Source organism: Triturus cristatus, chromosome 12 (assembly GCF_964204655.1).
Source record: "Triturus cristatus chromosome 12, aTriCri1.1, whole genome shotgun sequence".
Lineage (NCBI taxonomy): Eukaryota > Metazoa > Chordata > Amphibia > Caudata > Salamandridae > Triturus > Triturus cristatus.
In genome coordinates, this window is record NC_140595.1 from 24,185,044 (window position 1) to 24,200,869 (window position 15,826).

A 15,826-nucleotide genomic window follows, 5' to 3' on the forward strand; every position below is an offset into this window, starting at 1 on the left:
ATGGATTTTAGAGGAGATCAGTGGGTTTTGGGGAGGCCAGCAAGGAGAGAATTACAGTAGTCCAATCTGGAGAGTACCAAAAATTGAGGTCTTGCTCAGAAATGAAACGCTAAATCCCCCAGAGAAGGCGCAGTTGCTAGCGTACGTTCTTGGCCTTGGTGTTGATTTGGGAATGTAGGTTGAGTCTTTTGTCCAGGATGACACCTATGGATTTGGGACTGTCAACGTTGGTAGGTTTGTTGTTAAGAATGTTCAGATTATCCATCCATTATTGAACAGGAGGTGGAGAGTTTGAGGTTAAGAGAAGAAGGAATTAGGCTTTAGAGGGATTCATAATTAGATTGTATGTCATTCATTCTTGGATGGAGCTGAGGGTGGTGGCGAGGATTGAAATGTCGTGTTCAGAGGACACCTTTAGGTAGAATTGGGTGTTGTCAGCATAGGGGTGATAATGGATCCCGGATTCTTTTAGAATGTTTCTCAGCGGTTCCAAGTAAATATTGAAAAGGGCGACGCAAGGATCGAGCCTTGAGGGATGCCTTGATCCACAGCCTTTGATGTAGAGAGACACTTTGCTATTTTAATCATCTGAGATCTGCCCTAGAGGTACGATTCAAACCATTTGAGCACTGTGCCCCCAAATCCCATTCTTTGTTTTAGTGTGTTCAGAAGAATGCTATGGCTTACAGTGTCAAAGGCTGCAGAAAGGTCCAGAAGGATCAGGAGACAGGAGTTGCCTCAATCGAATACTCGCAGGGCATCATCAATAACTTGTAGCAGTGCTGTTTCAGTACTGCAGCCTTGATAGAAGCCAAATTGAAATTCATCAAGAAGTTTGCTCTCCTTAATATGTTGGGAGAGTTACTCCACTACACATCTTTCAGTGATTTTAGCAAGGAAAGGGAGGTTGGTGAAAAGGCGTATTTTGTTAAGGCCAGTCACGTCCGCAGAGGGTTTCTGTACAGGTAGGGTAACCTGACCTGTTTTGAGGGTATCAGACAGGGAGCCTTGGCTGAGGAAGAGATTAACCAGACTAGTACAATAGAGGAGTGTGTAAGTATAGAAGTCTAGTGCAATGTTGCCAGGGATGGGGTCAACAGTATGGTTTGAAGGTTTAGTTTTCAGAATGCTCTTAAGGAGAGCATCTTCAGTGATAACGTCAAAGCTGTGCCAGGCATCTTTGGATTTGCAGTCCTCAGGTGGGATAGGATGAGTAACATGGCCAAGGAGCCATTTCACTTTTGCATCAAGAATTGTGAAAATTGTGCTACTTTGTTGGGAAGGTCATCAAATTTGATAGTTGAGGAAAAGGCGGCGTTGCTGGTAGTTTTGATTAGGTCAAATCTTTTTTTAGGTCTGTTCTTGGAAGAGTCGAGGAGGGTTCCAAAGTGATTCGCTCTTGCTAACGATGTGTTGGTGATACTGCGATTGTGCATATCAGAGATTTGAGACATTAATGGTGGAGGGGGACTGTCTCCATTTCTTCTCCAGCTTTTTTTTTCTTCATAGAGGGACTTATTGAACCATGAGGGAGAAGGAGTGGCCCTTTTCATTTTGCTGTGTAGTGGAACAACATTGTCTATCAAGACAGAAAGATTGGTGAGATCTGAGTGGTCAAATCATTAACGTCAGAGTTGGAGTTGAAGTCTGGTAGTGCCTTCATGTCTGTGTTGTAGAGTGTGTCTAGGTCGATGTTTTTGGTGTTGCAAAACCATGTAGTTGCTCATTTTGTTTGGCCCAGGGCTACAGAATGAGAGAGGTGCAATGAGAAGGGGACGATGAAGACCAGTATAAGATCATCATCTGTTAGCAGGTCTTATTTGGAAATAATAAGGTCTAGCGTTGAGCCCTTGGAATATGTTGTTTTTGTGTCATGTTGTAAGAGCTCATTTCCTGGGAGAAATGTGGCAAGCTGGTTAGCAGCTGAGTCTTCCGAGATGCCACAGTGAAGATTAAAGTCTCATAGAAAGACCAATTTATCACTGTGAATATTGGTCATTTGCAAAGTCAATGAATTCCCCAGTGAAGGCAGAGCTGCCACCTGGTGGGTAATAAATGTCATGAAACCTGAAAGGGGAGCTGTGCTGTACTGCCTGGCATAAAGCACTTCAACACCTCGTCAGGGGAAGTATGTCGATATAAATACAAATAGAATCTAATACATTATGTCTTTAATGAATTTATATGATAAATATGCTAAAATATGTGTACAATTGGTTACATTGTTTGGAACTGCCCCAGAGATTTATTCTGATGAATTACTCCTTTGTTTGCTTTTGGTACCAGCTGTTTGCATTGTTTTTTAAATACACATCTATACCCCTGCGTAGGAGGAAGTGGTTTCAAGTAAGGAGTGTCTAGATATTGAGTGTTCCCAGGTAACTATAAGGCGTAAGAAGACTCCAAAAAGCATGGTGTGGGACACCTGGAAGTCAAAGAAACTTGTTGAGCGCCCAAATCACCTTAAGGTCTCATGGCGCTTGCGGGACTTCAGTGGGCTGAAGGAACATATACATTCAGCATTATTTCTGATCAAATAGCCACGTTTTTAATTCTTTCCGGAAATGTTTGTGTTTGACGATGGAGTGAAGATGGGACGGAAGCTTATTCCAGAGATGGGGGGCAAGAAAGCAAAAGGATTGTCCCCCACTTTGTACAGTGCGGACTCGAAGTGGGGTAAGGAGAGATTTTGAACTAGATCTTAACAGTCTTCCTGGCTGGTACCGGTTAAGCTTTTTCGCTAGATAACTGTCATGTCCCCGTAAGTAGTGGGGAGTGTGTGTTGTTTGGTTGGCAGTCTAGATCTCCTCGAGAGTGCAGTACCGCAGGTCACCTCCAGAGCACTTCCGGGTGACACCTTCAAAACGCAGCGATGCTCAAAAACAAGTGCTCTGATCCTCATTCAGACGCTAACGTTCCCGGAGCCAGTATCAGTGGATCTGCTTTCCACATCAGGCACCCTGAGTTCGAACCCTTTTCTTGACTCGCCCTTGCCTTTGTGTTCAGCCTTCTCGACCCTGTCAGCCCCGGAGCGCTGCTACTGCCACGGAAGAGTCCAGTGCGGGTGCACTCACTACTTCCTTGTTGCCCTTCACGGTGAGCGCAGGAGCGCGTCACCGTCCTCTCCTTGTTGCACTTCGCAGTGAGCGCTGGAGAGCGTCACTGTCCTTTCCCCTTCGCGGTGAGTGCTGGAGCACGTCACCGTCCATTCCCCTTCGCGGTGAGCACTGGAGCACGTTACCGTCCTTCCCCCTTCGCGGTGAGCGCAGGAGCGCGTCACCGCCCATTTCTTTTGTCGGCATCGTGGTGAGCGCTGGAGTGGATCACCGCTTTCTCTTTCCTTTACCACTCGGCGAGCGCTGGAGCGCATTGCCACTTTCCCATTGTGTTCCACACCACGGTGAGTGCTGGAGCGCATTACCGACTCCCATTTCTTTTTACCACACGACGAGCGCAGGAGCACATTGTTAATTTACCCCCTTACGGTAGCGCAGGAGCGCTTAATACTGTAACTGCTATTCCAGGGAATCCCCCGTTGTTTTGATACCGTGGTGTCCAGCGCAGGTGCGCTATCTGTTCTTTCCAAGTCCTTTGGGGTAGACGCACCTACTGGAGATTCTTTGAATGGACACATCCTTTTCAGGTGACTATTGTTGTTCTTCCTACCATCCTCTTGATGAATGTATGTGTATGTGTGTATACTGGTTAAGGCAGTAAGTGACCGATTGTTGGTTATATTTCCAGGCTACAGGTCAGGAAAGACAATAAACTCCACGGGGTGTCTGTTATCGTTTCACCACACCTTAAGGCGCATCACTTCTCGAGGATTCCTTCCCCCGGTCTTCACCACGCCCCAGTCTGGTACTATTTAAGGTAGGACAGGGGAGCAGGTGGGAGTCGGTGGAGGTTATTCATATCATCCCTGCGAGACTACTCTACAGGCAGACGGTAAGGCTTGTGGGGTACGTGACAGAACCAGAAGCCTAAGCCTATTGTCTCGCTCGGGTGACATGAGCGACCAAGACATTACCCTGCAGGACATAGCGGCTATGTTGACCTGCATACAAGCCGAAAACCAGAGTTTATGGCAGAATGTCACTACCTTATTAGGTCAGTTGGCCTCCGGTCAGGCACCCACGGTTAGGCCCAAGCAGAAGGAAGTGTTACAACCATCCACGTTCAATCCTTGGGGGTCCTCGTCCCCGGCACTGGGTTCTGTCCCTCCTACACAGGTACTAGCTCCTCATCCAGTCCAGTTAGCAGCCCCGGAACGCTTTTATGGGGACAGTAGTAAATACAGCATATTCCTTAACCAGTGCCATCTGCACTTCATGGCTCGTGCTCCAGCCTTCCCAGACAATGCATCGAAGGTTGCATTCATTCTTTCATATCTGGGTGGAGATGCAGCGCAGTGGTCCATAGCACTGGTGGAAAACGATGATCTCATGCTATATAACTTACCCGTTTTCAAGGAAACCCTGCGCAGAATATTTGCCTGACACACGCTAATACATGCAGCCGATAATGCACTCCTCAAGCTCAAACAAGGCAACACAGACCTATTACATTACATTACCTTGTTCAATAGGTTGGTCATCGAAGCCAAATGGCCTATGACCAAGATGGTGTCTGTGTTCTACCGAGGGCTTCATGAGGAACTGGAGGACCTTCTGTCGCAAATATCGGATCCTCCAGATGATATTGGTCCTTTCATAGACCTGACTGTTAAAATGAATTTCAGAATGCAGGAACGTAAAACCGAAATAACCAAAGGAAGTGATTTCAGATATCCAGTGTTCCGGGAAAAACCCCAAACTGAGGGTACTAGGACACCGGACGTCCCGGAGCCCATGCAAATAGGCGGCATACGTGGTCCCCTGTCTAAGGCCGAAAAAGAAAATCAACGTAGGCAAAAGCAGTGTTTATATTGTGGCAAAAGCAGCCATTTTGTGAAGGAGTGCCCTATTAAACCAAGTAAACTAAAACCATATAAATCCAGTGCCCTTTCCGTATCTCGTGGTGAGTGGTCGGAAAACGACATAACTCTGTAGAAGGAAAGGTCAGTCTACTGGGTTGTTCATCTAACAAGACCTCTGCCTTTGCCCCACATGAACGCAACCAACATGTGGGTATCACAGTAACTTTGCAATCACAAAAAGGCAACATGGTAAGTGACGGCTCTCATTGATTCGGGAGCTACTGGGAATTTCATCGACACCCAATATATGGAAGACCTCGGGATTCCTGCGATAACCAAGAACAAGCCAGAAACCGTGAAAGCTGTGGATGGCACGGACTTGACCTCTGGACTGATCCGGTACCAAACAGGCATCATGAAGATGACATGTGGGACGGAACATAAGGAGTCCATCGCATTTGATGTCATAGACGCGCCCCAGTTCAAATTGATTTTGGGTCTTCCTTGGCTCATGAACCATAATCCCCACATCGACTGGGTAACCAGACTAATGACACTTGATTCACCATATTGTAATTGTACCTGTTACCCAAAGTATGGGGACACCAACACACGAGTAGTGCAAACCCACACCCTTCCTCTCACTGGGATGGGTGTTATCACACGGGAAGAAGTACCAGAAGTGTATGCCAATCTGGCATCTGTGTTCGATGAACAAAAAGCCAACACACTACCTCCCCATTGCAGTTTTGACTGCAGGATAGATCTGTTGCCAGGATCCAATTTGCCTTGTTGTCGTGTATACTCCCTCACTGAAAAGGAAAGTGCCCATCTGCGCAACTACCTGGACGAATACTTGCAAAATGGATTCATACGCCATTCCAAATCACCCGTTTCTTCAGCGCTCTTCTTTGTGGCGAAAAAGGGAGGGGATCTGCTAACCTGCATTGATGATAGAGCCATAAATAACATCACAGTGAAGAATCAATACCCCTTGCCTTTGATCTCCAACCTATTGGACCAATTGAAGACTGCTACGATGTATACCAAACTGGATCTACGTGGGGCCTATCATCTGGTAAGAGTCCAAAAGGGGGATGAATGGAAGACAGCGTTCCGGACCCGATACGACCTCTTTGAGTACCAAGTTATGCCCTTTGGGCTCTGTAACGCTCCCGCAGCTTTCCAATACTTCATCGATGAGGTGCTGCGTGAATACATCGATCTATATTGTGTGGTATACATCGACGATATCTTGATCTATTCCCCGAGTGTTCCAGACCATATCCAACACATCCGTAACATCCTCATGAAGTTACAGCAACATGGCCTTCATCTTAGGGTTCTCTGACATCATCACTCCCATCACACGATTGTTGCGCAAAGAAACTAATTTCGAATGGAACCCTGGAGCTGAAAAGGCTTTTCTTGATCTGAAAACCAGATTCACCAGTGCACCCATTCTGATACACCCCAATCCAGAACAAACATTTGTTGTCGAAGGTGATGCCTCACAAGATGCTTTGGGAGGAGTGCTATCCCAAAGAGACACCAAAACGAATCTCTTACATCCCGTAGCCTACTATTCCCGGAAACTACAACCCGCGGAATGGAACTACACGGTTTCCGATCGAGAACTCCTAGCTATTAAAGCAGCCTTTGAGGAATGGCGTCATTACCTGAAGGATGCCAGACATGGTTAAGGCAGTAAGTGACTGATTGTTGGTTATATTTCCAGGCAACAGGTCAGGAATGACAACAAACTCCACGGGGTGTCTGTTATCGTTTCACCAAATCGTAAGGCGCATCACTTCAAACCATGTTGTTCCATTACCATGACAATGACATCATAGGTAGTGCAGGTCACCTGGACAGTAAGCTAAAGGAGAGACTACTACAACATCTCCCTTCTTTCGATAGAAACAAGAAAGGCAGAAGAAAAAGAATAGAGAAAGAAAAACAAAAAATGCCAAAGAAAAGGAGCAGGAGAAGTACAAGAGGAAGTAAAAGTTAGAAGAAAGTAGAATATGGAAGAAAAGGCAATTGTATAACACAATACAGCACACTACAAATAAAGCCAATAAGGCAAAAATACAGTTGTTTAAAACAATACACAAAGTTATAAAATTCATACGATTAGGTGGAACACTCATCCTACTGCTCAATACAGTTGTATAAAACAATACACAAAGTTATAAATTCATACAATTAGGTGGAACACTCATCCTACTGCTCCTCCGTGGAGGAAGATATTTCAATGAAGTTTTCACAACCGTGGAAGATTTCTGCTCACTCTCTTAAACAGAAGATTTTCTTACATCTGAGTGGGTTTGTACTATATTTTCAGATTCCAGACCCATGAGCCTCACAACCCTCAATGGAACTTTATAAACTCTTGACAAATTCCACCAGTTTTTCCCATAAACTCTCACCACAAAAAGTGATGTAGTATCCACTTTAACAGGAGAACCAAATTTGGACATCCCCTTAGGAATATTGTGAAGAGACTTAATCCTCACCCAATCTCCCACATTTATCACAGATTTAAAACAATACTCATCAGAAACTGCAGGTTGAAGTGCGCCCGAATCATTTAGTGATGGAGAAGAATATATGCCTTTCTATTCACTTGTTTCTCGGCACCTTGACAACAAACCCCATTTCTTCATCCACGCAGGACACATGTGAAAAGATGCTTGTCTACCTCTGAGAAGAAAGAAAGGACTGGAACCTGTGATAGCACTCGGAGTGGTGCGATGTGCCCACAACATACTCTGGACAGCCTCCTTAATATCAACCCCGGCTGAAACAGCCCACTGAACACACTCAACCAGAATACGGTTAGTGCGCTCAATAAAACCATTTGCCTGTGGGTGATATAGGGCCACACGCTGGTGAGTAATTCCACATTGGTTCAGAAATTCTGTCATTTCCTTGGACGTAAACTGTACGCCATTGTCAGAAACAATTTCCTTTGTAAAACCCTCTCTAGCAAAGAGACTTTGTAAGAACTTGATGACCTCTAAAGAGTTGGGATCTGTCATAAAATGAGCCTCCCACCACTTGCTGAAGTAGTCAGCAACGACTAATGCAAACTTATGTTCATTGGATAGAACATTAAAAGGTCTCACAAAGTCAATGGCTAACTTCAACTATGGACCCTCAGGTGCTTCCACGTGCTGAACTGGAGGTGAAACAATCTTGATAACTTTATCACTGGTACAACATGTGACACAAACCTCGATAACATCTTTTATTTGACGGTCCATGGATGGCCACCAATACACACTCTGAATTCTCTTTTTTGTTTTCGTCTGACCCAAATGTCTCTAGTGACCAAAGTCAATAATGCGACTTCTGAGTGACTCAGGAGGGACAAACCTATCCCCCCTTAAGATCATTTCTCCACCCTCCAATGTGACTTCATCAGCAACCTTGGCAAAAGGATGAAGATGACTATCAAGATGTTTCTCCTTTGGCCAACCTGACACAATGAACTCTTTCACTTTTTTGAGTGTATTATCCAACTCCATTCCAGAAAAACAATCACGCTCAGAAAAACAACCCACACAACAAGCATCGACGGCAGCAATCAAACACTCCTCATCAGTATTGTCATCCCGATCATGTTCACCTAAAGATAAGGGAGACCTTGAAAGATAATCAGCTCTCGTGTTTTTCCCACCAGGAATGTGAGGAACCCCAAAATTGTATTGCAACAACTTAGCACTTAATCTTGCAATTCTGGGAGTATGATCCTTCACAATCCTACCCTCAAGTATGGGAATGAGAGGCTTATGATCAGTTAGAATAGTGAACGTCTTTCCCCACAAAAAACATTTGAACCGCTCAACAGCCCAGCAACACGCAAGCAATTCTCTCTCAATGACAGAATAGTTCTTTTCACTCTGACGCAGTGCTCGGCAGGTGAAACCCACAGTATACTACTTACCTCGCTTGACCTGAGAAATCATACCACCCAGACCATCCAAACTTGCATCAACAGCCACAGTACACTGAAAACCAGGGTCATAAGGAGTAAGAATTTTACAGGCAGCTAACTCACTCTTAATCTGCACAATTTCTTGTTGACAGAAATCACTCCACACAAACGCCGTTTTCTTCTTAAGTAGCTCTCTCATGTGGGCCGTCTTGGCTGCAAAGTTGGAAATGAATTTAGTATAAAATTCACACAGACCCAAAAATGAGAAAACCTGTCCTTTTGAAGTAGTAGATGGAGCGTTGAAAATAGCTTCAATGAGATCCTATCTTGGCACAATACCATAACCAGAAATCCTGTGACCCAGATACTCAATGTACTCCACTCCAAAAACACATTTAAGCTTGTTAACCACAATTCCCCTACTTTCCAATATTTCTAAAACTTTTGCAAGATTTCTGTCATGTTCATCCTTACACTTTCCAGACACCAATATATCGTCTTGAAAAACGACAGTATCTACAACACCCTCCAAAACTTTTTTCATGATTCGCTGGAATACAGAAGCGGACGGCGCTAATCCGAAAGGCATCCTTCGGAACTGGAAAGTGCCGACGGGTGACACAAAAGCTGTAAGGTGTTTCGACCCCGGATCTAACTCGACTTGATGATATGCCGAGGCTAGAACGATCTTTGAAAAATATTTAGCACCTGCAAATTTGGAAAGAATATCATCAATATGAGGGAGAGGGTGCGAGTCAACCCATATCTCCCTGTTGTGACTGTGTAAATCAATGCATACTCTAAGTGTTCCATTTAATTTCGCGCGACCAGCAAAGGAGATAACCAGAGAGATGACTCTATAGGTTCAATAACCCCACTCTTACACATTCTCTTGAGTTCAGAAGATAAATCATCTCTGATGCTGAATGGTACATTTCGTAGTTTGTGTTTTATAGGACAAGCACCATCTTTTACTTTGATAAGATGTTTAAAGCTTGTGATGCAACCAAGTTTTTCTCCCAAAACTTTGGGAAATTTTTTTGACCAATAAATTAAACTCTCACCACAAGGTTATTCTCTTCCCACAGAAAACTTGTTCTGACGTGCCAGGCCTAAGAGTGATCCCAAACAACCCCTGGTGACACTAACCAAGGATGTTAAGACCCTTTTTCTCCACATATACTTTCCTTCGAATGTGTCTGTCTTTAAAAACTAAGGAAGTCTCAAAAAATCCCGTTAAATCTATTCTCCTTCCTTCATAGGAAACCGGACTTCTATCAGGCGGATTGAGAGGCCTGTCTCCCCAGGTAGTTTCAAAACATTCCTCAGTAATCATGGTCATCCTCGCCCCCGCAGCCACCAAAAGTTTAAGGCATCTCCCATCAACCAATGTATCAACAACAGGATCGACACAATCATTCGAGTCATCCTTCACAACAACTACAAAGGCAGTAAGCGAGCTTACCACTTCACACACAGGTTCATGCTTCGACTCTTCTGAATACACAACATTAACACTTCCTCGAAACCCACACATTTTTGGAAAATTTCCTTGCTTACCCCACTTACGACACGCAGCATTTTTAGCAGGACATACTCTCGAGTTAGGATAATGAGAAGGAAAACCACACTTATTACATAGATTTTTCGAGTAAGACAATTTTTTTCCCGTTCTGTTGGAAACAAATCTATTCCCTTTTTGCTCGAAATGAGATTTGAACTTGTCACCTTGTATTTTTTCATTAGAATCTTTTTGATCTTTAACAGCTCCCACAACATTTTTCTCAGGTTTGAGTTCTTACGAGGATTTTTGAGATAGCTCTATACTTTTAACAATACCAACCGTTTACTCCAAAGAAGTATTCTTTAGAGTGAGCAACTTCTCCTGAACTTTCCTGTCTCTACAATGTACAACAATTTGGTCCCTAATGAGCTGAGAAGTAAAATGTTCAAACTCACACTCTGACGCTAAAATGCGTAAAGATGCCACATAAGATACTATACTTTCTTCGCTCTCCTGTTCTCTGGTAAAAAAACTTGTGTCTAGCAACAACAAGACTGCTTTCCACATCAAACTGTTTTTCCAGCATGCCAACAGTTTTATCAAAAACATTTAACTCCTCTTCTCCCACAACCACCTCAGGAGGAGGTAGATGTTCTAAAACAGCTTGTCCTTCGAAACCTAGATTATGCTCAAGAATGAAACGTTTCCTCTCAGCACTAAATCTAGTACCCCCTATTGCACCCAAATATTTTACAAATGCTCTATACCACACCTTCCATTTGACTGGAGGCTCACCTGGAAGCTGTAGAAAAGGGGGGGAGCTTGTACATTCTGCATAATGAGCACAATTTAGAATACTTTCACTAGCAGTAGTGAATAAACAAGAGAAATTATGTTGTAAAAAAGACCAATATATATATTTCGTCTATGCCTATGGTCAATTATCTATGCACTGGCACTTTAAAAATGGGACAAACGCAGGGGGCACGTCATGTGATCAAGGGCTGCAAAGCCCGAAACGCGTCATGGCGGCATAGCGCACGAATGCAAAAAATAAATAATATTTGGTATAATTAAGTGGAGTCCGTTCCCTTCTTGATCCGGATTACAGAGGATTGTCAAAAGAAAGGTTTACTGCAATATATATATATACATCTTTTTTCCGGCAAAATACCTGAAAAGTAAAAAGGTTAATACAAGAAGAATTCTGCTACCATTAGAATAGTTCACCTGTGAAAATAAAATAAAAATTAAATCTGACACTGTAGGAACCTGGGTTCACCAGGCCCTAAGGGCGGTAACGTGGCGCGAGCCGGTCAGGCAATCAGAGGGCTATGTGTTAAGCAACCATACACCACACGCTTCTCATGGACTAGAGTCACACACAATAAGGGACGCCACACCGTTTAAATTATGCAAATACTTCAAGTTTATCCAAGTATAGCTGGTCAGTTGCAGTTCAGGAAATAACAAGGTAATACATGAATCATAATACCATCGTTCAGTACATGCGACACTCTTGGTGATATCTATGCAGTGCCTAACCTCGTTCATGTACCCACGCCCGCTGGTTAAATGCGGGAGATTCTAGCGCTGTGCGCGCTTATGTAAAGTCTTTCCCTGAACAGGCCGTCTAACACAGCGTACTACTTGTAAGGGGGAACATTGGGTTCATCAACATGGCGCCTGTCGAACTGAGCGCTCCTCGTGACCACTGGCCCCTAGTACTGTGAAGCAAGGCACATAAAACACAGCGCTACGCGCAATCAGTTACATGTGGAAACGTTTGCGTAGAACAGTTATCACAACGCGTTACTCGTAATCAGTTGCATATCATTACCTTCGAGCAGAGCATATAACACAGTGCGCTACCCGCGTTCCTGGGCATGTAATTTACTTTCGAGCAGGGCATATAACACAGTGCGCTACTCGCGTTCCTGGGCAGGTAATTACTTTCGAGCAGGGCATATAACACAGTGCGCTACTCGCATTCCTTGGCATGTAATTTACTTTCGAGCAGAGCATATAACACAGTGCGCTGCTCGCATTCCTTGGCATGTAATTTACTTTCGAGCAGAGCATATGACACAGTGCGCTACTCGCATTCCTTGGCATGTAATTTACCTTCGAGCAGAGCATATAACACAGTGCGCTACTCGCATTCCTTGGCATGTAATTTACTTTCGAGCAGAGCATATAACACAGTGCGCTACTCGCAGTCCCGGTCTCTCCGGCTGGGGAAGCAGGGTCGGTGGTGTGAAGCGCCACCCAAGGGTAATGTCAGTCAGTTCTTTGGGCGGCTTCCAGCGGGGAGGGTGACCGGACTTGAGGAGCGGGTCCCTATGCTCCGGTGCAGTTCACAGACCACCGCGCTCAGTATTACAAAAGGGGGGACACGGACAGGATCCCTCGGCGGGGTCTCTCCGTCGCGCAGGCAGGGGAGGGGACTCCCACGGAGGGGACAACCCGGGCCAAGTGCGGTGTGGTTTCCAGACCAGCAGGGGGCGCACCAGGGGGGATCTCGGCCTCCGGGCTTACCTCCGTCTCGGCGTCAGCAGGCGTCCGTCCTCACGACGTTGGGGGAACTCGGCCCCGACCTTGCGCACCTCCTCACACGGCTACGACGGCAGCGACGGGGCCCCGGGCTTTGCCTGGGCCTCGCGACACAGCAGGGCACTCCTCCAGGCCTCCAGGCCGCGGCGGTGAGCGCGCTGGCTTCGTCGTCGCAGGGGGGGGGGCTCAAATTAAGGATGGGGTAAAGTGCTCAGCGGAGCACGCTGCCGGGGGTCCCAGACCAGGGCAGGGAGCACGGGGGTCACAGCGCTAGTACCTGGTCGATCCCCGGTGGCTTGGCAATCGGTTTAGCAATTAGTTCAATAGGTTAGCTTGGACACGCAGTCTCAGCTCTGGCATTCAAGGCTTACAGCTCGCTCTTGTCATGCAGTCTCAGTTCTTAAAGTTAGGTTCCAGTTCTCAGTTGACAGATAAAGTCTTTTGGCGCAGATGTATCTGGCGCCCTTAAGGGGTTCTGTTACAGGGGGTAGGAATGGAGAGGGCGACTAGGTCCTTCCTAGTCAGGCTGGCAGAGAGTCTCTGGGTCCTCCTACTACTGGGCAAGATCAGTGGGATTCATAGGGCACCTCACTCACTTAAGAGGCAGTATCTAAATCCTGTCACTCTCAGAGGCATAAGTCCCTGGCTAGGCCCTACCGCCTACACTCCTGGTGGATTCTTCCAGCTCTGCTTCACCCCAATGGCCAACTCACTACAAAAGTTTCCCTCCCACTCTTAAGTAGCCCTAGGTCAGGTGACCTCTAGCCAAGGCGGCAAAAGTAAAACCCCACCTCCCTTCTAGAAGGTTCCAGCATCTTCCAGGAGCTTCCCCACTCTACTTATGGGACAAAAAGGCGGGCTGGTGTCGCAACATTGTTGTGGGTCCCAGCCAGCTCCTGGCAGCTAGGGTGCTACTATGAAAAACGACCACCCTGCAGTAGCAGGGGTCTGTGGCAGCCATCTTGGGAGAAGGGAGCACCTGCACCTTAACACTGCCTGGCAATGAAAAGGCGCCCGGAGACCTAGTCCAACATAAAAATGAGGGTGGAAAAAATGAGGCACGATACAAAAATAGAAGGGGAGACCACCCTAGGGCTGACAGGTCCAATAGACACCATCAACAAAGATGGTTTGTCCAGAAAACTGCTTATCCTCTGTTGCAGTACTTGTGTGGCAAAACAGTAGATGAGTCGTTATTGTGCTTGCATACCTTCAGTCAAGTCCTGAATCTGCACACAGCAAAGACTAATAAGAATCACTGGGACAATAATCCTACCGCTTGTGATCACATACGAAGACGTCTCTTTCCCTTGGTACACATGGAGACTTGTTTTATGCATGTATTTCCTCTTCAGCACACACAGGGACTTGTCTTTTCTTCAGGATACACTTGTAATACTGCCACCGCAACGCCTGATTGCTAACAGGTTTGTAAATAAAGAGAGATGTACAGCTCACATGCTTGAAACAGATAGTATTCCAGTTGCTAAGCAACAGCTGAAACAACTCTTCATCCGTGTGACGTTGAAGTCTCCAAACACACGCGCTAGCCGTACAGCTTCAGCGTGATGACGTGCACAAGCAGGACAACGGAGATAAAGAAATCTTTGCAGTAACTAAGCAACCGCAGACACGACCTTGTCCACTATGACGCACAGCCTTTTACCGCTAACACCAGGAGGAGATTCCAATACGTCATCATTTGGAAATCAACACAGACGGCGAAGGACCTCTCTCGCAAGCAATTTAACGGCAGAGACACTGACATAGATACAGATACGATCGTGTCTAAAACAGGTGGCAGACAGCAACTCTTGCTTCCAACATGAAGTAGAATCGCACCAGTTTACGAAGACAAGTAAGATACTTCAATGGCATGCTCCCATGCTCCCAACAGTTAACTTGCGGACAAATGCATGGTGCTCAGAACTCAGAACACAAAAATTAGCTCACCAATCTGGAAGTGTCAGGAAATTCAGCATGAAATGCAAATGTGACCCATTGAACGCCACTCTTCTTACGACTCTTCAAAGGAAATCTTGGCGAGTTGATCTTGTGCGCTGAAGACAACAAGGAAGGCTAAAACTTCTTGAAAAATGATTGACCTTCACTGCACACATGGGTGGAGAGAGGGACAGTCATCCTTTGTCGCCAAATTTGAAGTAATTACACCAGACAGGTAAGTGTAAGAACTCTGACTTTATTGACTGTTCATCTCCACAGCTTCCAGGAGCTGACAAGAACCTGAGATTCAAACCATGGTGTTCCATTACCATGACAATGACATAATAGGTAGTGCAGGTGACCTGGACAGTAAGCTAAAGGAGAGACTACTACAAATTGACATGGGTTTTCATGGATAGTTTATTATCGATGGTTATTCCAAGATTATGCACAGCTTGATTTGGGGATGGACATAAGCCCAATTCCTGTGGCCACCAATTGTTGGACTAATATTCTTCAGTCCTGCCAAACAAGATGATATCCGTTTTACTGCTGTTGAGCTGTAGTTTGTTATTGCCCATCCAGTTGTTAATATGGATCATACAGTTTTTAAACCGGTTCATTGTGTCTGCAGGGTCGGGATCAAACGTAATCAACAGCTGAGTGTCATCAGCATAAGACATGGTCTCAAAACCATAGGACCTGATTACCCTGGCCAGAGGTGTTACATAGAGGTTAAAAAGCATAGGGCTTAAGATGGATCCCTGGGGAACTCCTATGCTTATTGGCCTACTCCGTGAGGCCAGGGTATCTATATATGCAGTGGTTGAACGGTTCTTTAGAAAGTTTTTGAACCAGTCCAGGGCTTTCTCCCTGACTCCCACCTCCCAGAGCCGCTGTTCTAAAATGCTGTGGGAGATGGTGTCGAAAGCCACCGATAGGTCCAAAAGGACCTGCATAGCTG